Here is a 26516-nt window from a genome sequence, read left to right as displayed (position 1 = left end):
GGCTGTTAATGTAGTGCACGTGATGAGTAGGGCTTCCGAATGTTCATTTCACTTTCCGGTGTCCCAGTGGAGTATTACATATCCTGGTAACATGCAGGAGGACACTAATGAGCGCCAGCTTACCTGGTTCTCTGGACTCTCTCTGTCCACCTCAAGTGAGCACCTTATGCTCCTCCTGAGCTCTGATCAAGAATGAAATTTCTCAACGATTTCATCAAACAACTCCAATGAAAACAAGATTCATTGCAGTGACGATTATATCACATTTTATTTGGAATTTCTATATTAGGTATTACATTGATCAAGTCAATAAACATCTCTTTATACAAAGTATTATCTGATGCCTTTGTGTGCATTAGGGGGAATCTATAAACTGAACATAGAGATCCAGTGACTAAATGTTCTTAATCTTCCCAATCACTGGGTGGGGGTCCTGTCTCAGAAATCCAACGTTATATTAATAGATAAGAGTTCATCCACCATGACTTTGCCCATTGCTTAGTAGGTATATTCATACTTTAATCCTACCAAGTAATTCGTTGGTCAATTCATTGAGCAGAAAGGTGAACAGCATGCGACAGTTTCAGCTGGTATCAGGAGCTCATTGTTCCCCTTTGCCTCCCCTCTGCACCCTTCCTCCTCCTGCGCCCTTTTGTCCCTTCCCTTCCCTTCCCTTCTCTTCCCTTCCCTACTCCCTCCCTTGTCCTTCCCTCCTGGATAATCAGCCCATGGAGCAAACAGGGAGCGCTGAGTACCTGTCAGCTATTATTTTCATAGACTTATTCTCCCCAGACCTCAGGAGGCCAGTACTGGTTTTGAAGTTGGGCTCCGGTGTTGCCAGCTGCAGGTTCATCTGCCATGTTGGAAAATAACTGCAAACACCTTTCACAGAGGTTTCAGCATGAAATCACTGGGGTCACAGCTGATGCTGATCAAGCCTTTCCCCAAGCACTGTGAACATCCCCCTTCCAGGAGGGCCCTTGTCACCCGCGGAGCGGGGACAGCCTCGGGGATGCGCTGCAGGGCCTGAGGGACAGGCTCCCACCGCACTCACGGGGCCTCTCTCCAGCCCTCCCTCGGAATCACTTGCTGGTCCCAGAGTTCTGACAAGACTCTGTCGTGGTGTGCAGGCTGCGTGGTGCCCGGGATACATGAAAAGCTAGGCTGAGACAGGTTTCCCTCTTCAAGGGTCAAAGATAGGCGGGACTAGGGAAATGCCGAGCCAAAGTTGGTTAGTTCAGGGATTCACTGCCTCTCCTGTGACAGACTGGCTGAGAATTCTGCAGAGTGGCAACTGGCCGTGGGGCAGGAGGGCCTCAGCTGTGTCTGAATTTCCACATTCACTTCTGGCCAAGATTCATCCTCTCCATCAAAACTCATTTGAAGATATAGAAACTCCTTGAACATGTTGTACTATAAACATGTATATGTGTATATATGATTTTATCTATCATCTCTCTGCCTATATCTGTCAATCATAGTCTATCATCTATTCACCTATCCATTTATATAATCCATCTATATCTATGATCTATCTATGATCTATGTATCTATGTATCTATCTATCTATCTATCTATCTATCTATCTATCTATCTATCAATCAATCAATCATCATCAAAGGTCCACTCCCCTACTCCAGTGACTTACAAGTGGCTTATATCATTGTGCCCTGGGACTTTTTGTGTGATGCCATAAGAACTGGCACTTTTAATGCCAGTTTTCTTAAACACACACAATTAAAGATTAATTAATTGCTCTGCTTCCAGAGTGATGTGACCTCAGGTGGCCATAACAAAGTACCACAAACTGGACGGCTTAAACAGCAAAACTTGATCCTCTCACTGTTATGGAGGCACGCATCCAAGTTCAAGGTGTGGCAGGATGGTTCCTACTGGAGGCTCAGAGGGAGAATCTGCTCCAGGCCTCTTCCAGCTTCTGGGGGCTGCCTCTCTCCTTGGCGCTCCTTGGCTAGTGGCCATGTCAAACCTAACCTCTGCCTCCATCCTCACAAACTGCCTTTTCTGTCTGTGTGTCTCCTTGTCTCTTCCTGTGAGGACACCAATCACTGAGTTAGGACCACACCCACACACTCCAGTGTGACCTCATTTTAACTAAGTACACCTTCAAAGGCCATTTCCAAATAAGGCCACATGTTAAGGCTGCTGGTGATGGAGACTGGGGAGAACCACTGGTCAACCTGCACAGAAGGGCATCTGGAAGCCCACCTCTTTCCTGTACAGATGTGAAATAGTCCTCCCACCTCCCAACTCAGGTGCCTGGGACACTTGGTTTTGTGGCCAGTGGGCTCTGGGGTGTGCTTCTGCTTGCTTCTCACCTCCCCAGAGCTGCAGCTTCAGCGTCAGCTTTCTCTGTCCTGCCAAGGCAACCTTTCATGTCAGACATGTTGTGGTCACAGCAATGGATCCAGGGGCCAGACCACCTGGGTTGACATCCTGGCTCTGTGGCTATATGATTTTTGCCCAGATGATTTACCCTCTCTGTCCCTCTTTAAGGGGGCTGATAATAAGAGTACCTCTTTCACAGGGTCATTCTGAGGACTAAGGAGAGTGCTTAGAAAGGTACCTGGCACAAAGTGCTCGTTGTGACTCTTGGCTATGTCTACTTGTTAGATCCTAAAATTTGGTGGCTCGTCTCAGCTCTGGTTGTCCTTGTCCCTGTGAATTTATGCCTCTTGAAAGCTTTTTACTGCATTTTACTAGGGCTTCAGGAAGCATTATCAGTGAATACATGTGTTAAACCCACCACATTAAAGATTCTGAGAGGAATCTTAAAGATGAGGATGCAATCAGGAGAGAATACATCATGAGATCAGCTTGTATGAAGGTGCAGAGGATGTTGAGGTACCTTGGGGTGTGCAGGGATCTCAAAGGCTCAAGTCTGACACAGGGTGGTGTCTTCAGAAGGCACTGGGAATGCAACAGGGGCATTCACTTGTCACCTGGATTAGGCACAGGCAGTGCCCAACTGTGGGGGAGGGCAAGTCAGGAGCACCCTGATTAGATGTGCGAAGGTCTTCCTCAGTAAAGTGATCAGACACAGGAGGCCATCATTGTCTGGGTCAGAGATGGTGAGGGTCAGACTAGGGCAGGGAATTGGGCAGTGAGAAGAGGTGGAAAGTTTGAAAGATACTTACACTCTTGAAAAATGTTGCTGGTTTTCTCTTCCCCATATTTTATAATGACAATCACCAAGTAAGAAATACTGAACTGAAAGATGGACACTGTAGAGTAAACTCTGTTTTGCCTTACTTATTTTATTGCCTAGCTATCCACCCTTTACCCATCCCTCAACCATTCTATTTTTGACTCCTTAGGTATAAGTTGTAGAATGAGAACACTTTGCCCCTAAACACTGCAGCATGTGGGACCTTAACTAGAAGAACTGGTGAAATTAACCTAATGATCCTGACTTCATTTAAAATGTTGATATTTTGTTCCTCATAGATTAAAAAAATTTTTATTTAAAAATTCTGTGTTACAACATAATTCATCTTCATTACTGAGATTTTGGCAATTGGTACTCCACTGCAATGCCTCACTCTCCTCACCCTAGTCCCACCCCTGCCTGGAAATCTTGACTGAATCTTATAAATATACTGCATCTGTAAGAGGGAATAAGCTCTCCCTACTACTCTTTGTGGTTTTGTTGTAATTTGCCTTTTCTCTGCCCACAAGGAGCTCAGCTTTGGAAATTGCCTAGAGACAAATTATGCCCCAGGATAGGAGGAGGACCACAGGAGGGATTTCAGCTAGGGGGGCTTTAATATTGCCCATGAAAATTTCATTAAAAGCACCTTGAAAATAAAGGCAGAGATTTATTTGACTCAGAATTTGGACTTAGACCTGAGAAGATGTAATTTTTATAGGTGGGGCAAGAGATATTTTAAAAAGATCCAAGTCATATAGAGGTTTTATATCCAAGAGGGGACAGGCAAGAGAGAGAGAAGTTCAAAGAGGTTCATGTTAGGCTGGAGAAAGGAAAAACAAGGACACGCAAACAGAACAGAGAGATGCCATAGGGGGAGAACAGACCAGACCCCAAAGTCTGTGCCGTATATGAAAAGGGGACAGCTCTCCCTGAATTCCATCCTGATGTGCCAGCTGGGACCCGGATATCAGCCTCCTCCCTCTTGGAAGGAAAAAAAGTTTCTAGTTGTCTATTATGTCACCTTTAGCCAATCATAGCTCTCAACACCCACCTAAGATAGTTTGCCCACTCCTCCCCCTCCTAATCCCTAACCAGGCGTGACTTCTCCGACTTGTAGTACCCAGGCCGCGAGAACATCACCCGGGGGTATTTAAATAAATTACCTGGCCGTTTGTTGCCTCTCTTTGCCTGCTTATTCTGGCTAGAATTTATCTTACAGTTCATATCATTCACATAAGATATGTTATACAAAGAAAAGAGTGGGGCCATCCACATCCTGACAGGAACCTAGTGCATAAGGAAATTAAGTGAAAAGGAGAGCATTTAGCTTACCCTTTAACAGGAATACAGATGCAAATTGTTTATCTTTCAACTTAAAAGATAGTTTTCAGTTTTTCCTGGGTGACCATTTGACATTCCCAGAGTCAATGACCTTCAATACTCAGTGTCTTGTTAATGGGTTTCAGCCCGGGCAAGTTCACTATGGATTCAGTGTGACCAAAGAAATTGACCATAAAATGCTCTTTGGGGTAAAAGGGTCTTACAAAACTGCCGTCTGGCCCATCTCTCTCTCTCCTGCTCAAGCAGCAACCCCCGGCCTCCTCTCTCACTTCTCCAGTACAGATAAGCCCTCTGTTGCCCAGGTAATTACCCATTGACATGGAGATGAAAGATGCAAATGCACTAAAGCCTACTTCTTTACACCTCTGAACACCTGTTGATATGCAGATGTACCAAAGCCAGGCGAGATATTCTGGAAATATTACAATTTTACCCACACTCCACCCCTCCAGGATTCTTGCCTTACAATCTACACGCTTTCAATCTTCCGCAATGGTCCCTGTGCGAGAAAGCTGGAGCACTGTAGCCAGATTCCACAATAGCAATAGAGGATAACAACAACTTAGAGATAATAAAAATTAAGATAGAGCAAGATTTTGATAAAAAAATTATAATAATCCTCAAGCCAGAGGAGGTTCCAGTCCACAAAGACTTTAGGGGTGATAAGACACATGTTTTAATGTCACCAATGTAGGTAAATCTTGTCCATCAGGTAGGATGCATGCAAGAGAGTGGTCCTGTGATAGGACTGTAGCAGGAAGGGGGTCCCTTCCAGGTCTAGTATACCACACTTTTACTTCTTTCCCCATGGGGGTTACTGAAGGGTCTATATATAGTGCTACTGGAGGTGCGCGCACTGGCCATAATGATAAGACAAAACTCCCCGGTAAGATGTGTTAGGGTCCGGGCTTCCGAGGCTTCTCCAGAGAACAAACTACACAGGCATAGAGATGTAAATTCAAGCAAAGTCTTTATTCAGCCAGCTAGCTGGGGTCCAATGTCAGCCCGACGCAGCGGGTCTCAACAAGGACCCCGAGCACTCAGAGCCAAGGGTTTATATAGCATTTTCAAAGCACTTAACTCATAGTAATTTTCCACAATTATACATTATTCTTGCAAGACATACATCCTGGGGTTAAGCAAGGGCAGGATAAGACTACTCCTCAATGGTTAGGGAGGTTCTGCACGATAAGCTTGGTATGTAAGGTTAACTGACCAAGGTTAGCTGACCAAGGGTCACAGCTGCCCACCACCCTGTGCTAATGATTAACTTGTTTTTCAAGGCCTTACCCAGGCCCAGGTTTTTTCTTTTTTCTTCCTGAGTCACACCCTCAGAAAATGGTTTCTAGGTTTCTAAGATGGCTATGCTTATGCTAATTTACTAATCTTACTAATGCTTAGATCCTACATTTCCCCACTTTCTTTTGACCATTCCAATCATGGAATGTTTGTTTCTTCCTGCTGTGTGAGTGAATGATACTGGGTCTCAGCATTAGCACCTGAACAGCACTCACTCTTTCCCTAACAAAGGCTATTAGCCGGTTTAAGATACAGGGGCCTAAAGTGAGAAGCAGTATAAAAATAAGCAAGGGCCCTGCCAGGGTGGATATCAGGGTTGTAAACCATGGGTATTTAGTAAACCAGGATTCAAGTAGCCCTTGGCTGGCCTCTCGCTCTCTCTTCCTTTGATCTAGCCTCTCTCTAAGTTTAGACATTGGATCTCTTACTATTCCGGAATGGTCTGCTGTTAAGGTTTAGCTAAGTTTTATTCGTTCTTTTTCCTGACTCTTGATGCTCTCTGCACTCCTTTACATTTCCCCCCTTTTCTTGATTAGACTGTGGAATCTTCCACAGCGGCATCTAGGGCCTGATACCTTTGATGAAAGACCAAGAGTTGGACAGTGTCAATTCTTTCCTGCACAAACTTAACAAGCCTGTTAATTATGCACAGGCTAATCGTAAACAGCAACAGCAGGATGATGAGCGGCCCCGCAACGGCCGAGAGAAGGGTAGCAAACCAAGGCTTGTATTTGAACCAAGACTCAAACCAGCCTTCGCTAATTTCATATTCTTTACGTCTCTTCTCTAAATCTTTTTTTAGTTTGGCCAAGGAATCTCTGACTGCACCTGTTTTGTCTACATAGAAACAGCACTCTTCTCTTAAGGCTGCGCATAACCCACCTTCCTTTAAGAACAAGAGGTCCAGGCCTCTTCGGTTCTGTAGGACCACCTTGGACAAGGAGGTGAAGGATTGCTCTAGGTCTGATATTGTCTGTCGGAGTTGTTCTAGGTCTCTGTCGATTGCCAGCCTCAGGGCTGTGAGCCCCTTTTCTCAAGTTACAAGGGCTGCAACCCCCGTGCTTGTCCCTGCCATCCCTAGGGTGAAGAGGGCCCCAGTGGTCAGGGCGGTGACAACCTCTCTCTTTTCCCAGTAAGAGGTCGGCCGGGCTTCCCAATCAGAAAGGAAGGACTCATGAGAATGATACATTAGGCGAGGTAAAATGGCCACAAACACACAAAACTCATTGTTAGCATTGAGCACAGAGGTGGGTAGGGCCGGAGTGAGGCCTGTCTTTGAGCAGAGCCACCAGCCCAAGGAGGGTATAATCCACTTTCCCTGCTCCCACGTAGTATTATTATAGGAGGAGCATAACTGGTGCTGGGTTGTCGGGACTGTGCCTACACGCGTACCGACGAATGAGACTTGAGCGATAGTAAGTCCCCATGGCCTCCCATCCCAGTAAGTGGGATGGGAGTTGTTGATAGTGTAGGAGCCATTTATCCTGATTGCTTCATAGAAGGGGGGTGAACCTGGGTAGCATAGCCAACAGGGATCGGTAAGGGAGGAAGTGGTGTGGTTAAGAGTCTCTGCTACGACCTGCACCATTTCCCACATGGGATTATTTAACCCGGAGGGAGTGTGCTGGGCCCATAACTCAGAGGTCAATGGACCCAGTCCTCTCGTAGGCTCTGGAGCAAGCGTTCTGGTCGGCATTTTTTCATCCTTTTTACTCAGGCCCTTGTCTTGGATTGAAGGTTTCTGATGATTTATGACCGGGTTGGGACCTAAGGCTTTCTTGACTATTGGCTCAACTTTTAATTTGACTTGGATAAGGGTTCCAAAGGGAGGGGTCTGATAAAGATATAGGCCCCAGGTTAACCCTGTCTGCCATTGGGTGTCTTTTTTTCCTTGTTCTGTGAACTGGAGCTTGAGCAGATTACAGTCTGGGCTGTACCTAGTTCAGGTGCACGGTATAACAAATGAGAGAGTGATGAGCTGGGGAGTTACTTGCCACTTCTACTCCCCATCATTGGTGGTAACACAACTCCAGCGTGCACAGAATCGGGACTCAGCCCCTCCACACTGCTGCTTCGCTGGCCCTGTTCGAAACCCTGGGCATGCATAAAACCCATTTCGACTCACAGAGACTGCGCTGCTTTTCTCGCCAGTCTCCTCCTCCCATTCCAACAGGACAGAACTGAGGGGCGCAGGGAAGAGGGAGGCCTGAATGCTGACTCTTTCCCTTTCTGCCTCTCTTTTCTAAGTCCGCTACTCTATCTAGATTAAAGTACAGGTTAGGGAACCACGTGCCTAAGGGAGTCGTGTGGGAAGTGCGGTTGTATATTTCATGAGTTTCCCAGTTCTCTATTTCCCAGGTGAGCTGATAGGGGACATGGGGGTTAGGGTTCTGGTGGGTTGGAGGTAGCAAGAGCATCAGAATCACCAATAGCATGGTTCTTTTTATACAAGCGAAGCTTGAGGGGGTTATTAGTCCGAGTTACCCACCAATCTGGGCCCGGCGGGGGTCCCCGTTCTGTGTTGTCTCACGTAAACAGGGTCTCTCACCCGGAACTGATGAGGTACCGAAAGGTCCTCTGGCCGATAGGCTTCCTGGATGGACTCCTCTCTGCACAACTTCTAGGAGCCGGCCCCATTGCCTCGACGAGATGTGGCTCCTTTCATCTTCGGCTTAGGTGTAGTTTTAAGGGATTGGCAGGATGCTGCTGCACCTTCCACTTTTCCTTACGCGCCCCTGGGTCTTTATGAGGCAGGATCTTCCGAACGTGGGTGTGGTGTACCCAGGGAGCGATACTATCAACCTTGAGAGCAGTGGGGGTGGTAAACAATATAACATAAGGTCCTTTCCACCTGGGCTTGAGAGTCTTCACTTGATGTCTTTTGACCCATACTATATCCCCTGGGACTATGCCATGTTCCGGGCTCGGAATTTTCCCGCCCTCATAATATCCTCTGATCAGGGGCCAGATTTCTTGCTGCACTTTAGCAAGAGCTTGCAACACATTCAGATAGTCAGGGGCCGGGTCCTCTGCATCGGGAAGCTGCACTTGTCGAGTTATAGGTGGAGGGGCCCCATACATTATCTCGAATGGAGTTAAACCATGTACATAGGGGGAGTTCCGAGCACAGAAGATGGCTAAGGGAAGGAGAGTCACCCAGTCCCCACCAGTCTCCAATACCAATTTAGAAAGGGTCTCTTTCAAGGTCCGATTCATTCTCTCTACCTGCCCAGAGCTTTGTGGGTTATAAGCACAATGTAACTTCCAATCTACTCCCAAAGCTAGGGCTAGTCCTTGCAGGACTTTGCTAATGAAAGCTGGGCCGTTATCGGAACCTATTGCTTCAGGGACCCCATATCTGGGGATGATTTCTTCAATTAATCTTTTTGCTACTACCTGGCTAGTCTCATGCTTGGTTGGAAAGGCCTCCACCCACCCAGAGAAAGTATCTACCATAACTAGCAAATACCTGTATCCATACTTCCCTGGTTTTATTTCGGTGAAGTCTATTTCCCAATTCCTCCCTGGAGCCCTCCTCCTTTCCCAGGTACCTGCTGGGTGCAGCCCTCTTGGGGCTGGTCTTAGCATTGCACAACTACTGCATTCTTTCGTGATCTGGTGAGTTACCTCATTCTGGTGGGGAAACACCAACTGCACAGACTGGAAAAGGCTGAGCAGTTTTTTTCCACCTAGATGGGTGGACTTATGCAGATTAGCAAGCAGGTACTGTCCTAATGCTTCTGGCAAGATCAATCTACCCTCCTGGTCTCTACCCCAATGTCCCTCTCCAAACACTTCCCCCAGGACTTGTTTCCTAATCCACTCAAGATCTTGAGGGGAATACTCAGGTTTCGGCGGCAGTGCGGGCAGTTCAGGTATGGGTATTTCGAGGGCCGCAAGCACAAGAGAGTCCGAGAGGGCTGCCCTCTTAGCTTCCGCATCTGCATGGCTGTTGCCGATGGCCTCGGGTGTCTTCTTTGATTGGTGGCCCAGTACATGTATAACTGCTACCGCTTTAGGTTTTTCAACAGCAGCTAATAGTCTTTGGACTTCTTGCAGATTCCTCAGTCCCTTCCCTTCCGCGGAACAGAATCCTCTTTCTTGGTAGATGGCACTGTGGACATGGACAGTGCCAAAGGCGTATCTGCTATCTGTGTAAACGTTGGCCCGCTTTCCTTCTGCTCTTTCCAGGGCCTCAGCGAGAGCAATAAGTTCCTCCTTCTGTGCTGAGGTGCCAGGGGGCAGAGCTGCGCTCCAGACAACTTCCCCGTTGTGGGTTACTACTGCTGCCCCTGCTCTCCTGACCCCCTCCTGCACAAAGCTGCTCCCATCCGTATACCAATTTAGCTCACAGTTCAGTAACGGTGTGTCTTTCAGGTCTGCTTGCACCTGGATAATTTCAGAAAGGATATCTCTACAGTCATGGATGGGGGTCGTCAGATCTGGGTCCAGCAGAAGGGTGGCAGGATTTAGGGTTACCGGGTCAGAGAAGGCGATTCGGGGAGAATCTAGTAGGAGCCCTTGATAGTGGGTGAGTCTTGCGTTCGTCATCCATTTTCCTGGAGGATGCTTGAGGATCCCCTCCATGGTATGTGGGGCTGTTATTCTCAGATTTTGTCCAAAAGTCAGCTTGTCTGCCTCTTTTACCAGCAGAGCGATGGCTGCTAGGATACACACAAGGTGGCCACCCGGAGGCCACTGGGTCTAGCCGCTTGGACAAATAAGCCACAAGTCTCTTCCACGGGCCCAGCTGCTGAGCCAGAACTCCTTTAGCCACTCCCTTCTTTTCATCTACAAACAAGATAAAGGGTTTTTCTGGGTCTGGCAGAGATAGGGCGGGGGCCCGGAGGAGAGCTTCTTTTAGTCTGTTAAACGCCTCTTGTTGTTCCTGTGTCCATTGCCAGCCCGGCCCTTCTTTGGTTGCTTCATATAGTGGTCGGGCTATTTCTGTGTACCCTGGAATCCAGAGCCTGCAAAACCCGGCTGAGCCAAGAAATTCTCTCACTCCCCGGGGTGAGGAAGGGACGGGGATAGCCAGGATAGTTTGCTTCATGGCCTGCGTTAGCCACCTGGCCCCATTAGATATTGTGTACCCCAAGTAGACTACTGACCTCTGACAGATGTGGGCTTTCTTGGCACTGGCTCAATATCCCAGTTCACCTAGTTCAGCCAGCAAGTTCCCCGTGGCTTCTTCGCACTCTTCACGGGTTTCTGTGGCCAGCAACAGGTCATCTACATACTGCAACAACGTCACGCGGGGGTGGCTCCTGCGAAAGGGCTCCAAGTCCTGGCTTAGGGCTTCATTGAATAAGGTGGGAGAGTTCTTGAAGCCCTGAGGCAGTCTAGTCCAGGTAAGCTGCCCTTTTCTTCCTCCCCCTGGCTCTTGCCACTCAAAGGCAAACAAAGGCTGACTAACTTCAGAGAGTGGAATACTAAAGAAGGCATCTTTCAGGTCCAGAGTAGTATACCACACATGCGTGGGTGGCAGGTGGCTGAGTAAGGTGTAAGGGTTGGGCACTGTAGGATGGATGTCTTCTACCCTCTCATTGACTTTCCGCAAGTCTTGCACTGGCCTATAATCTTTACTGCCAGCCTTCCTCACTGGAAGCAGAGGCATATTCCATGCAGATTGGCAGGTCTTAAGGATTCCTGTCTCTAACAGTCTATGGATATGGGGTGCTATCCCTTTCCTAGCCTCTTCTGGCATTGGATATTGCCGGACCCGGATGGGTAGAGCTGCGGCTTTGAGTTGAACAACGACCAGGGATAGGTGTTTAGCGAGACCAATTCCTCCGGTCTCGGCCCATGTGGAAGGGAACTTCTGTACCCAAGAGTCCATCTCTCCCCGGCCCCCCTTTTCTTGATCCGCCTGAAACAGACGATGATCGTCAGCCAGGGACAGAGTTAACACATGTGCCGGTTGTAGGGGCTGCCCTTCTTTGTCCATGATTTTTATCCCTTCGGGTTCAAAATGAATGCGTGCCCCGACCTTGGTTAATAAGTCTCTGCCCAGCAATGGTGCGGGGCTTTCGGGTACAACCAGGAATGAGTGAGAGATCTGATGCCTTCCTAGGTCCACTTTTCTGTTAGTAGTCCAGGCACATTTCCTGGACCCTGTCGCTCCCTGGACTATACTTGTGCATCCTGGGTTTAGGGGGCCATGGGCCTGGTTGAGAACTGAATACTGTGCCCCAGTATCTACTATAAACCCAATGGGAGTCCCCTCCACGCACAGGGTTACCCAGGACTCGGGGAGGGGTGCCGAGCCCCATCCCTGTCAATCCTCCTCTCCTAGGTGCAGGGTCTTAACAGGGTTCCCTCTCCCTTGTTCCCTCCTTTGGGGGCACTCCCTCTTCCAATGTCCATATTTCTTACACAGGGCGCACTGATCTTGTCCTAGTCGGGATTGACGGGGTCCTGTTCCTTGAGGTGGCCTAGGGCCCTCCTTCACCCCGGCCAGGAATATCCTGGCCATCTCCTCCCTCTGCTTCTTGTTCTCCCTCTTCTGAAATTCTGTCTTCCTTCCTATTTTTCTCCTGCATTACCCATTTCTCTTTCCTCAGCCTTTCTTCTCTATCTTCCGGAGTTTCTCTAGCATTGAAGACTTTCTCCGCCTGCTGCAGCAGTTCCCTAATAGAGATCTCCCCTAGGTCCTCCTGCTTGTGGAGTTTTCTCCGGATATCGGGGGCTGCCTGGGAGAGGACTACAGCTGATCTATGTTCCTCTGCTTCTGGGTTTATGGGGGTATACTGCCAGTAAGCATCAAACAGCCTTTCCGGATACGCGGCTGGGCTTTCCATTTCCCCCTGAACAATAGTTTTTACCTTAGCCAAGTTAGTGGGCCATCTGGCGGCCGCCCGGACACCGGTCATCAGAGTCTGGCAGTAGACCCAGAGACGCTCCCTACCTTCTGCAGTTCCGAAGTCCCAATCTGGGCGCGTAAGTGGGAATGCCTCGTTGATGATGGGCTGGAGGGTAGTGGGTCTTCCATTTTCTCCGAGGACATTTTTCCTGGCTTCATTGAGGATATGCTCTCGTTCTTCTGTTGTGAAGAGAGTGCAGAGCAATTGCTGGCAGTCGTCCCATGTGGGATGATGGGTAAACATAATGGACTCCACTAAACCTATAAGACACTTGGGGTCCTCTGGGAAGGGAGGATTCTGAGTCCTCCAATTATAAAGGTCACTAGATGAAAAGGGCCAATATTGATATTGTTGAGTGATGCTGGTACCGATGGCACGCACAGGCAGAACCGGCACTGCTCCTTCTGAGGTGGAGGAGGGAGCCTCCCCTTCTTGTTCCCTGGCCCCTCGAGACCTTAACTGAATTCCTCCAGTTCTACCTAGCGCCCAGCTCTAGGTAGAAGCTCTTTCCGGCCTCCCGCCTCCCTCTGCTGAAGAGTCAGGGGAACCTGCAGCCACCTGGTTCCTGCTGGGTTCCCTAGCCGCATTTTCTATCCCCCCGGCAGCTTCACCCCTCTCCTCTGCATACGGGGGTGGCTGCTCAATCGGCAGGAGGGGGTAAAGAGGAGAACTGTCGGGGAGGACAGGTGGCGCACTTGGGTGCACAGGATTTCTGGCCCTGCGATCAGAGGGCTTTAATTTTTCCTGGGCAACTAGGATGGAGGTCTTTTGTGGGTCAGTATGAGGTTCCACCAAAAAGGGCTCCAACCAGGAAGGGGGATTCTCGGCCAAATTTTCCCAGACAAGAATATGGGGAAGTGGTCAGGGTGGCCCTCAGGACCTGGCCGGGAGATAATGGCTTTGATCTTGCCAATAAGGTCCAAAGAAAGAGACCCCTGGGCCAGCCAGCCTACTCCAAAGGAAGGCCACTCAACTGAGCAAAAGGTGTCGAGCTTACCCTTCTTGATGCCAAGGCTCATACTTAAGGCCTGTTCCTTGACCTTGGGGAAATGGGAGAGGATCAGACTCTTAGGAGTAGCCTGAGTCTGACCCATGGTGAGAAAGAAGAAGGAAAAAGAATATGAGGGAGACAAAGGCGAAGGATGAAGATGCCACTTCAAACAAAATGACTGTTGTATGTGCTTGTGAACGGGTGCCTGTCGTTGCACAGTTTTTCTTCCACGGGGGACGCGAATTTATTTGGGATTCGCGGCTGTGACCCCCTTATCCTGTCATGGGAGTCTTCTAGCGGCGGGCGCCCTAATGGCTCTTAATTGCCCGACTCGTGCCTGCGGGGAATGATGTAGTGGCAGAAAGGAGGAATGGAGAGAGCAGGAGAACCTTAGAACAAGGAAACTTAAAATGAGAAGTGCAAAAAGAAATATGAACCGAAACCAAAACACAGTAAAACAATCAATGATAACACCAAGCACACACACCACATCTGATCGCACTCATTTGGACCGGTCCTTCTCTCACTCTGGTGCGCACCACACTCACCACTTTCAGGATCCTCAAAAACTCTTGTAATTCTCCCGAAGGGCGTCCACTCGGACTGCCGCAGGGTGACGAGCTCGATCTTTTCCTCCTCAGGAGCCAGTTTTCTGCTGATCGGATTTGCCTTCCTAAGGCTGAGTCACTCGGACCCTAGGGCCAGGATTGGTTACCTGGGCTTTTACCCAGGGTCGCTAACCTGGGGGCTGGGACTACCAGCCCGGACTTCCTTGCTCGGGGACCACTAACCCGAGACCATACATGGGATGGCGACTCCCGCTTTATAATGGATTTATGCAGACACGAGGGGGCGACCCTCGAATTACACTGCCCTGTCCGGACAGTTAGACCTTGCCTCCAGCCATCCTTTGTTCTCAGGGAAGCCACTCATATCCCGGACAAGCCCCCAAATGTTAGGGTCCGGGCTTCCGAGGCTTCTCCAGAGAACAAACTACACAGGCATAGAGATGTAAATTCAAGCAAAGTCTTTATTCAGCCAGCTACCTGGGGTCCAAGTGTCAGCCTGATGCAGCGGGTCTCAACAAGGACCCCGAGCACTCAGAGCCAAGGGTTTATATAGCATTTTCAAAGCACTTAACTCATAGTAATTTTCCACAACTATACATTATTCTTGCAAGACATACATCCTGGGGTTAAGCAAGGGCAGGATAAGACTACTCCTCAATGGTTAGGGAGGTTCTGCACGATAAGCTTGGTATGTAAGGTTAACTGACCAAGGTTAGCTGACCAAGGGTCACAGCTGCCCACCACCCGGTGTTCATGATTAACTTGTTTTTCAAGGCCTTACCCAGGCCCAGGTTTTTTTCTTTTTTCTTCCTGAGTCACACCCTCAGAAAATGGTTTCTAGGTTTCTAAGATGGCTATGCTTATGCTAATTTACTAATCTTACTAATGCTTAGATTCTACATTTCCCCACTTTCTTTTGACCATTCCAATCATGGAATGTTTGTTTCTTCCTGCTGTGTGAGTGAATGATACTGGGTCTCAGCATTAGCACCTGAACAGCACTCACTCTTTCCCTAACAAAGGCTATTAGCCGGTTTAAGATACAGGGGCCTAAAGTGAGAAGCAGTATAAAAATAAGCAAGGGCCCTGCCAGGGTGGATATCAGGGTTGTAAACCATGGGTATTTAGTAAACCAGGATTCAAGTAGCCCTTGGCTGGCCTCTCGCTCTCTCTTCCTTTGATCTAGCCTCTCTCTAAGTTTAGACATTGGATCTCTTACTATTCCGGAATGGTCTGCTGTTAAGGTTTAGCTAAGTTTTATTCGTTCTTTTTCCTGACTCTTGATGCTCTCTGCACTCCTTTACAGATGCTCCTACCTTCTGGCCATTCAGGATATACTACTGTGACCTTTGGTGGCCACTCTGCTGTTATTCCAGGAATACACAGGAGGCCAGTTTCCAGGCCTTGTCCCCAAGGTGCCAGGAGAGCCAGCCATCATTGGTCCATGTGTTGAAAGGTCCAAGGCCACATTCACTCAATAGAGTCTCCAGGGTTCAGTGCAGTTGGTGCTGGCAGCAAGATGTTATTCTGGTGGCCAAACCTCGGCTTCAGTGATTCTTCCTTGGTTTGTACTTGCAGTTGTATAGGGGAGGCAGCCATATGTGTTAACATATCTACGGGGCTCAGGGCTCCCTTTCAGGGTCTCTCATTCGAATGCCGGAGCACAGTCCATAAGCGGACTGACCATCCCCACAGACTATTGGTATCTGACTTTAGTCCTGATTTTAACAAACCATTGTGCCTCTCTATCATGCCTGCTGTGGTAGGATTGTATGGCACATGAAACTTCCACTTGATTCCCAGCTGTCATATCCATTCCTGCATTGTATGTCCAGTAAAATGGGTGCCCTGATCACTCTCAATCTCCTGTGGTTGGCCATATGCAGCAAAGAGATGCTCCAGGCCTCTTTTGGTCGCCTGCTGGTCTGCACAACGGGTAGGAAAAGCTACCAGAAGTCCAGTAGCTGTGTCCACACAAGTCATCATGTATTGATATCCTTCTGACACAAGTAGAGGCCCAATATAGTCTATCTGCCATCTGATGAGGGGTATAGGCCCCTTAGCTATTGTCCCATGTTGCTGTGTAACTCAGTGTAAGTCCCTTTGGGAGCACACGACACACTCCTGCCGGGCTCTACTAACTTCTTCGAAGGTCAAAGGCAAGCCCCACTGACAGGCTACAGCCCACACTGTCTTTTGCCCCACATGCAACAAACGCTGATGTAGCCATTGGGCTACATCAGAGGCAGGCTTTCCTTCTAACCAATGTATCTGGGCCAATTTATCTGCCTCATCATTTCCCAGGGATGCCAGTGGCAAATGACCTGTCACATGGTATACTTTAATTATTTTAGTCTGACCGCAGGCCCATAAGTCTTGCCATAATTCTTGCCCCGAAAGGGGTCAGTGACAAACCAGCCAGTTGGCATGGTACCAGGTTGGTAGCCACAGGGTCAAGCCCCGATAGACAGCCCAGCTGTCAGTGCAGACAACTTTAGGGGAGGGTTCCTGGCTGCTCACAAGCCACACGGCCCACAGCTCTACCCACTGGCTTCTCTTCCCCTCACCATCTTCCATCCATATTGTCTCAGTCTTAGGATGGAAAGCTATGGCCCTCCATTTTGGGGGCTGCCCACGGCTGGAATCATCTGTGTACCATGCATCTTCAGGTATAGGGGCTTTTTCCTCCCGAAAGGGACTCTCTGCTGCTAATGGTTCGAAAGAAAGTTCTTCCTGTTTTTCACTAGTATATGTCACCAGCCCCAACAAGCGTTGGAGTTCTTCACTCAAGGGGCTACTAGAGAGGGCACTCTGCTGCTGTAGGTAAGCACCCCACTTGGCTGGTGTGGGTGTTTGTGCCATACCACTCCTTGGCTTTTGGGTCCAGTCTCATACCCACCCCAAGCTGGGATAGGTGGTTATTACCTTTATTGGGGCCATTCCAGTGATGGGTTCTGTAGCCAGCAAGGCATGATACATGGCAGCCAGTTGTTTTTCTATCAAAGTGTATCATACCTCTGCCCTTTTCCAGAGTTGTGAACAGAATCCAACGAGTTCATTCAAACCGCTGCCAGAGACCCCAGCCATAACCATCTTCAGTGACATGAACATCAAACTCACAGGGCCTTGATGGGTCTATCACACTCAAGGCCTGCACTGCCTTGACTGCCCATTTTGCTGTAGTAAAGGCAGATGCACATTTCTCATCCCAGTCCCACCTGACACCCTTTCGTACCAAGCGGTATAAGGGCTTCAGAATTTGTGCTAAGTGCAGTATAAACACTCTCCAGTAGCCTAGAAGACCCAGAAACTCCTGTAGCAATGCTACAGTTGTGGGGGTAGGAAAGGCCTGGACTTCATCTATAACTGCTTCTGGTATAACCTTGGTCTTACCTGACCAGATGACCCCCAAGAATTTAAGAGACAAGCCAGGTCCCTGAACCTTGGTGCTGTTCACAGCCCATTCTTTCTCCTGTAAATGTTGCAGCAGTCTAGGTGCTGCACCTTCTAAATCTGAAAGAGAATCAGACGTGAGCATGACATCATCAATATAATGGTACAGCTGCACCATTGGTTTCTCCCCTGTAGCCAAGTCCTGGGCTACAAGTCCATGACAGATGGAGGTATCCATCTGTGGAGGTATCCCTGTGGAAGGATGGTGAAAGTCCACTGCCATCCTTCCCACGTGAGGGCAAACTGTTCCTGACTTTCCTGCTCAATGTCAACGGAAAAGAAGGGATTAGCAAGATCTACCACCTAATGGTATGTTCCTAGTTCATAGCTGAGGGTATCCATCAAGCCTGCAATAGAGGGGACAGCAGCATGCATAGGGGGGTATGACCTTATTCAGTTCTCTGTAATCCACAGTCATTTGCCAGTAGCCATCTGGCCTTTTTACTGGCCACACTGGGGAATTGAAAGGACCATGGGTGGGCTTTATAATACCCACCTTTTTCAGCTCCTGGAGAGTGTTTCCAATCTCTTTATCCCCTCCAGGCAGTTTATATTGTTTGGTATTAGTCACCCGCCAAGGCACAGGCAAAGCTATTGGCGGGTGTCTAGCATGTCCCCTCAGAACTGCCTTCACCACACATTCTCTCAGTCTGAACTCACCTGCAGTGGTCTTCAGCCATAGGCCCTGCAGGATATCAATCCCCAAAATATACTCAGGAATAGGAGATATATATATATACAGTATACTCCTTTGGGGGTAGATGCCCTATTCCCAAAGGGATTTGGGCTTTTTTTACTCCGATAGCTTTCCCCCCATATCCATCTATGATAGTGGGGGTCCTGGAGAACCGTTCAGAGTTACCATGAATCAATGAACATTCAGCCCCTGTGTCCACTAGAGGCAGGACATGTTGTATGTTCAGTGGGGACCAATGGATAGCTATTTCAACATGTGGCCTCCAGTCACCCTCTGGTCCCTCAGGGCAGATACCTTGACCTTTCCCTCAGTCAAACCGTGTTCCCCAATCACCTTCCTGTGTGGACTCGGGAGGTTGGCTCGCTCCCCAGCAGGAAGTCTTGCAAACACACAGGCAGGACTTGTGGCTCTGTCTCTGACCTCTGCCTCTTTGGTCATAATGGCTGAAACTGCTGCTCTGGTTTCAGCTATTGCCATAGCTCTAGTAAGATCCTATTGGACTTTCCATCTAATTTCCTTCCATCTGCTCCTGCCCATATTAAATCAACCCACATATGGGTCCTCATAACCTTCATAGGGCCTTGTAAATTCTTCTTGTGAGTAACAGGTCTTATTTATTTCTGGATTCTCATTGCTTCTGCCTCTCCTAAGTCTGCTACTGTACGTGTCACCTTGCTTATGGGCTGCCCTAAGTGAGGGGAAGGAATGGCCACTAGAGACCCAAAGAGGGATGTAGGAGCCGTTTGAAGTAAAATATTTCTCATCCCAGTAGTGGAAACCTCTTCATCTGGGCCATAATTGTCTGGACTATAGATGGCATTTCTTATGCCTAGCTCTCGTAGCACCTGTTGGAGCTTAGCATATGTCTGCCATCTAACAGGAGAGGATGGTAGATCACCTGGATTGGGCCACACAGCATGAAGTGCATCCATAAGCCAATGGAGGAGGGGGTGACTCCCTGGGGTCTGATGTGCATTTTGTAATCGCTGCCTCAAGGCAGGCTGCACTGTCAGGGAAGCCAGCTTTCCCATCTCTGATCCCAACAGAACAATTCCATTCACCCCTAAGTCCCACAGATGCAGGAGTCAAGCTGATATTGACTCCGAGGGCTTCTGTCTAAACCAGGAGCCCAAATCCACCAGCTCAGCCTGAGTGTAGGGGCAGACAATAGAGTGCTCCATGACCTGGGGAGGGGGCTGCTCCTCTTCTTGGGGAACTTTCAGCTGCTGAGTTTTTATTTTCTTTACAACCACTGGGCGTATTTTCGATACAGGAGGTGCCAGTGCCTCGGACACCACCCCTTCATCCTTCCCCAGCTCCTCCATTTCTGGGGCTTATGGCACCTTTCTCTCCCCTTCCCTGAGTGCCTCCTCCGCTACAACCTTTAGCTTTTTTACTGTGCCTTGCAGCAATTCTACCTCTGTCTTCAGAAGCTCTCTTACCTTCAGCTCAATGCTGCGCAGCTGAAGTTCTCGTGCCACCTCTGCCTGTGCTTCCCTCAGGAGCTCACCTTTTTCCTTGATGGCCTCTTCCTCCTTCAGAACATCTGGCAGTGTTGCTGTCTCTTCTCCAGTGGCTCCTTGCTGCCGGGGCACTCGTGCTGCCTCCTCCCTCATCCAGGCCATCTCCTTCCTCAGGGAATCCACAGACGTTTGCAGTTCCCGTTCTCATGCTGCTTCCTCCCGCATCAATACCATTTCCCTCCTCAGGGCATCCACAGAAGTCTGCAGCTCGTGTTCTTGTGCCGCATCTTGCAACAATGCCACTTCCCTCCTCAGGGAATCTACTGAAGTTTGCAGCTCACGTTCTCGTGCCGCCATTCCTTGGGTCTCCTCTGTAAATCTTTTTAAGACTGTGAGAAGCAGCCAACCCACAGTCCCCGCTGCCTCACAGGCACTCTGCTTCTCAAAGGCTCAGCTTACTATACTAAGAGCCACCCCTACTGCCTCAGATGTGGTCACCTCCACTTGCCTCCAGTCCTGGGGTGGGGCCCAGTCCTCTAGGAGGCAAGCCACCTCAGACCACATACCCATTGGGGGATGATCCACTGTCTCCCCATTCACAGGGGCAGCCCGCTGAAGTACCCCTCCCATAAGGGCAGCCTGTCTTTTCCCTTGGTCAACAGTGAACCCTGCCGACTTCGCCAATTGTCTTGTTAATAGGTTTCAGCCCAGGCAAGTTTGCTATGGATTCAGTGTGAACAAAGAAATTGACTGCAAAACACTCTTTGGGGTAAAAAGGTTTTATAAAACTGCCATCTGGCCCATCTCTCTCTCTCCTGCTCAAGCAGCAACCCCCGGCCCCCTCTCTCACTTCTCCAGTACAGGTAAGCCCTCTGTTACCCAGGTAATTACCCATTGATATGGAGATGAAAGATGCAAATGCACTAAAGCCTACTTCTTTACACCTCTGAATGCCTGTCGAAATGCAGATGTACCACAGCCAGGCGAGATATTCTGGAAACATTACAATTTTACCCACAATCAGCTTTAGAAATCTTTTTGGTGGTCCCTAGTTTACTGGTCAACTTTTCTTCATTTCACAAAATGCTACAGAGGTGGGAAAAGGTAGGGTGCCACGTTTCCAGGCCCTGTGTTCAATAGCAAGAGAGACACCACCAGGTCCAGTTAGAATCCAGGAAATGAACTCTGTAAATATTTTGGACCTCAGGGGCTCCTCACATACCCATGGTAAAAAATTAAATCTTTTTAAAGATTTAAACACAACCAAGAAGAAAAAAGGTAAACATTCAGCAAACTCCCAACCTTTTCATCATTTAAACTAGAACTAGAGTTCACCTTTCCTCCTCTTTCTAAAAGAAAAACATTACACAGTTGCAGTTACTCTATAACTTTTGTCCTGTCTTGGCCCCTGCTTGGGTTCATGTTGAGTGAACATTTCTAGAGGCAGAGGGTGTTTACATAACTCACAGAGAATCTGTTAGTCACACTGTGGATTCCTACTTGCCTGCTGTCTACACAACAGAGAGCACAGATGTCCTCAGAGTCCAGAGAGAGCTCAGGGGTCACCTGGACCAAGTCCCCACCCCTTTCTTTGTCCCCCTCTGTCTCTGGCATGTACTCTTAGATTATTTACAAATTGTGACTGCACTGAGTCAAAATCCCAAAATTTTACTACTTCACCAGAAGAAAAAGAAAAAAGACAGAAATAACCAGTGTTGGTGAGGATGTGGAGAAATGGTAACCCTTGAATATTGCTGGTGAGAATGTCAAATGGTGTAGCCACTGTAGAGAGCAGTTTGGCAGTTTCTCAAAAAGGGAAGTGGTGAATTACCATACAACCAGGAAATTCCTCTCCTAGGTATATATCTAGAAGAATTGAAAACAGTTTTTCAAGCAAATACATGTACCCACATGTTCATTACAGACCAGTCACAATAGCCAAATGAGGAAAAAATGCAAGTCAATGGATGTATAGATAAACTAACTTTGGTAAATATACAACACAATGGAATATTATTCAGTCATAAGGGAATAAAGTACTGATACATGCTACAGCAGGGATGAACATTGAAACTTACTCTAAATGAAAGCAGACACCAAGGGCACATAATAATATGATTCAATTCATGTGAACATCTATTTTGGGTAAACCCATGAAGACAGAATTCAGGTTGGTGGTTGCCAGGGTCTGGAGAGAGAAAAAGGCCAGAACATGGCTCCATGCCCTGGCTCTCCAGTGTCACTGCTTGGGCAAGGCTCCTCACCACCCTGAGTGTCTGTTTTCACATCTGCAAAGTGGAAGTAAAATAATCCCCTTTCTGCTGTTGTCACAGGGTTATTGTGAGGACCCATTAGAGTGTTGTGAAGGCACTTGGTAACCTGCACATAGCAGTGGATATGCAGTGGTAGTTCATGAGGAAGGCGCCTCTGGATGGAGCAGAGAGAGAGCAGCCATGGGGACATCCTCCTTGGCTACCTCCCTTTGTTGGAAGATTTCAAAGTAAAAGTCATAAGTATGCTTACTGACCGGCAGAAAAGTATTGAACATCCAAGGGAGGACTTCAACAAACAGATACAAGAGCTGAAAAAGAGTCACTCAGAGCTGAAGAATACAGTGACTGAAATAAAATATACAACAGAGGGAATGAATGATAAATTGCTGCAAGTAGAGGAGACAATCAGTGAGATGGAAATTAGGAAAACAGTGAAGCTGAGGAACAGAGGGAAAAAAAGAATCTCTAAAGATGAAAGAATATTAAGAGCCATGTGACCAATCAAAATGAAACAATATTTGCTTAATAGGGGTCCCAGAAGGAGAAGAGTGAGACAAAGGGATAGAAAGTCTCTTTGAGGAAATAATTGAAAACATCCCCAATCTGGGGAAGGAAATAGACAAGCAGATTGTGGAAGCATAGGAAGCCCCTAACAAAAGGAAACCCAGGAAAAAACACCAAGACATATAATGATGAAAATGACAAAGATAAAGGATGAGGAGAGGGTACTGAAAGCATCCAGTGAGAGAAAAATGATTACTTATGAGGGAAATCCCATCAGGCTATCAGCAGACTTCTCAGCAGAAGCTTTACAAGGCAGAAGGGAATGGCATGAAATATTTAATGTGTTGAAACAGAAAGACTTTCAACCAAGAATCCTCTACCCAGCAAGACTGTCATTCATATTTGAAGCAGAGATTAAACAATTTCCAGATAAACAAAGGCTCAAGGAATTTATAACTATTAAACTGACATTACAGAATATGTTAAAGGGACTTCTGTAGATGGAAATGTTCTTAAGGGTAAACAGTTTTACAAACCCATGTAAAGGTTATAGAACAACTACTTACCAAGCAAGTATGAAATTAAAACAAAACAAAAGCAGTAAAATCAACTATACATAAAATCAATCAAGGAATACACAAAAAGTGCAGATTATTACATCTGATATAAAAGTGTGGAGGAATAAGAAGAAAATCAGACAAAATAGATTTCAAAACAAAGAAAGTAATAAGAGACAAAGAAGGACAATACATAGTGATAGAAGGAGCCAGTCAAACAAGAGGATATGACCATTATGAGTATCTGTGCACCCAACATAGGAGCACCTAAATATGGAAAACAAATACTTATAGAATTAAAGAGGGAAATAGATTGCAACACATTCATTTTAGGAGACTTTAATACACCACTCACATCAATAGATCAACCAGACAGAAAATAAATAAGGAAGCAGAGACACTGGACAATAGATTAGATCAGATGGACTTAACAGATATCTACAGAACATTCCACCCAAAAGTAGAAGAATACACATTTTTCTCAAGTGCACATGGAACATTCTCCAGAATAGATCACATACTGGGCCACAAGAAGAGCTTCAATAAATTAGAGAAGATTGAAATTATATCAAGTAGCTTCTCAGACCACAATGGTATGAAACTAGAAATAAATTATGCAAAGAAAACAAAAGAAGTCTACAAACATGTAGAGGCTAAACAACATGCTTCTAAATAATCAGTGGATCAGCGAAAAAATTAAAACAGAAATAAAGCAATACATGGAGATAACTGAAAACAAAAATTTAACAGTCCAAAATTTGTGGTATGCTGCAAAAGCAGTTCTAAGAGGGTAGTACATAGAAATACAAGCTTACCTCAAGAAACAAGAACAATCCCAAATAAGCAGTCTAAACTCACAATTAAAGAAACTAGAAAAAGAAAAACAAACAAAACCCAAAGGTAGTAGAAGAAGGGACATAATAAAGGTCAGAGCAGAAATAAATAAAATAAAGAATAAAACAATAGAAAAAAATCAATAAAACCAGGAGTGGGTTCACTGAGAGAATAAACAAAATAGATAAAACCCTAGCCAGACTTATCAAGAAAAAAGGAGAGTACACAAAATCAGAAACAGAAGGAATACTCACGATGGATACCACAGGCAAAGAATTATTAGAGAAGTATATGAAAAATTATATGCCAAAATTGGACACCTAGAAGAAATGAACAACTTCCTAGAAAAATGCAACCTTCCAAGACTGACCCAGGAAGAAACAGAAAATCTGAACAGACTAATTACCAGCAATAACATTGAATTGGTAATCAAAATACTCCCAAAAAACAAAAGTGCAGATCCAGATGGCTTCACAGCTGAATTCTACCATTTAAAGAAGAGCTAATACCCATCTTTCTGAACATATTCCAAAAAGTAGAAGAGGAGGGAATACTTCCAAACTCATTCTGTAAGGCCAGCATCACTTTAATACCAAAACCAGGCAAAGACACTACTAGAAAACAAGAAAATACCAGGCCAATATCCCTGATGAACATAGATGCAAAGATTCTCAACAAAATATTGTCAAGCCATATTGAAAAATATATCAAAGGATCATCCATCATAACCAAGTGGGATTTATTCCAGAGATGCAAGGACAGCAGAATATTTGTAAATCAATCAATATCATATACCATATTAGCAAAAATAAGGGTAAATACCACACGATCATCTCAATAGATGCTAAAAAAGCATTTGACAAAGTTCAACATCCATTCATGATAAAAACTCTCAACAAAATGTGTATAGAGGGTACACTTCAACATAATATGACAAACCCACAGTTAACATCATACTTAATGGTGAAAAGCTGAAAGCCTTTCATCTAAGATCAGTAACAAGGCAAGGATGTACACTCTCACCACTCTTATTCAACATAATACTGGAGGTCCTAGCTATGGCAATCAGATAAGATAAAGAGATAAAAGGCATCCAAATTGGTAAGGAAGAAATTAAACTGTCATTACTTGCAGATGACATGACATTATATATAGAAAACTCAATAGACTCCACCAAAAATAGAACTAATAACTGAATTCAGCAAAGTTCCTGGATATAAAGCTAATATACAGAAAAATGAGTTCCTATATACTAACAATGAACTAGCAGAAAGAGAAATCAGGAAAACAATGCCATTTACAATTGCATCAAAAAGAATAAAATACCTAGGAATCAACCTAACCAAGAAAGTGAAAGACCTGTACTCTGAACACTGTAAGTTACTTGTAAGAGAAATTAAAGAAGACACCAGTAAATGCAATAAATGGAAACCTAACCCATGCTCATGGATAGGAAGAATTAATATTGTCAAAATGGCCCTCCTGCCCAAAGCAATTTATAGAGTCCACACAATCCCTATAAAATTACCAAAAGCATTTTTCAATGAACTAGAACAAATAGTTCTAATATTCATATGGAACCTCAAAAGACCCTGTTTAGCCAAAGCAATCCAGAGAAAGAAGAACAAAGCTGGGGTATTACCCTCCTTGACTGAGGGATACAGTGTAGTGCCAGTGGGAATTGAGGATGTGCCCAAGAACATCAAGAGGGCAATAGACACATGTGGTCAGCCCAGTCTTTCTCTAGGAGATGCCAAACTCAAAAGATCAATGGTCATTGAAATGATAGAAAAACAATGATTATCTTAGAAAAGAAAATGATTTAAATACATACAGTACAGTGTTCTTTAGAACAACAGCTGGTTTTTGTAGAATGTTGGCAAATTTTATTTTCAGACACTGCTTAAAGGTTAAACATGATGCTTTGGAGACATGCATCATTGACTACACTTCCATTTTTGTCTACTGCAGTTGCTTATAAGCTCCTTATAACAGGTGCTTTATATTCAGTAAAATTATAGCAAGGAAAATTATGTCCTGAGAAGTTCGCTGATTGGCATAGTATGCAGTTTTTTACTAAGGTATCATTGATATATAGAAAACTTACTATATATCATTGATATATAGTAAAATAGTATGCAATTTTTTGTATCCAGGTGCTTTGGATTTTCCTAAAAATGGACATCTGGCAGTCAAGTACCATACTGTTCAACTGCCACCAAAAGAAAGGGTTTTACTTTATTGGCTGCTGTTTTGTCAGTCGGAGATAAAAACAATGGAAATTCCTCTCAACTCTCAGACAATCTCTGGAATATTTAATGGTTTGCAGCATTATGAAATATTTGAAGGTACACTTGAGAAAACTGTACATGAAGATTAATGAAAGAATGAATAGACACCATATCAGTGAAAGGATTTTTTTATGATGAGAACTCAGATTTTGCTGAAGGAATTAAGAATAGCTCTGGACAGAAGACAAGTAGTGACTCTGTGGCATCTTACT

At 46.2% G+C, this 26516-nt stretch overlaps 1 pseudogene; it reads left to right on the top strand.

Moving 5' to 3' along the window:
- The first annotated feature begins 91 nt into the window (after positions 1-91).
- Positions 92-26393, top strand: LOC108388358 (complex I assembly factor TMEM126B, mitochondrial pseudogene; annotated as a pseudogene).
- Positions 26394-26516: the final 123 nt, after the last annotated feature.

Source organism: Manis javanica, chromosome 10, assembly GCF_040802235.1.
Source record: "Manis javanica isolate MJ-LG chromosome 10, MJ_LKY, whole genome shotgun sequence".
Classification (NCBI taxonomy): Eukaryota; Metazoa; Chordata; class Mammalia; order Pholidota; family Manidae; genus Manis; species Manis javanica.
Note: the sequence above shows the minus strand (reverse complement) of the source record. Positions and strands in the feature narration are given on the sequence as shown.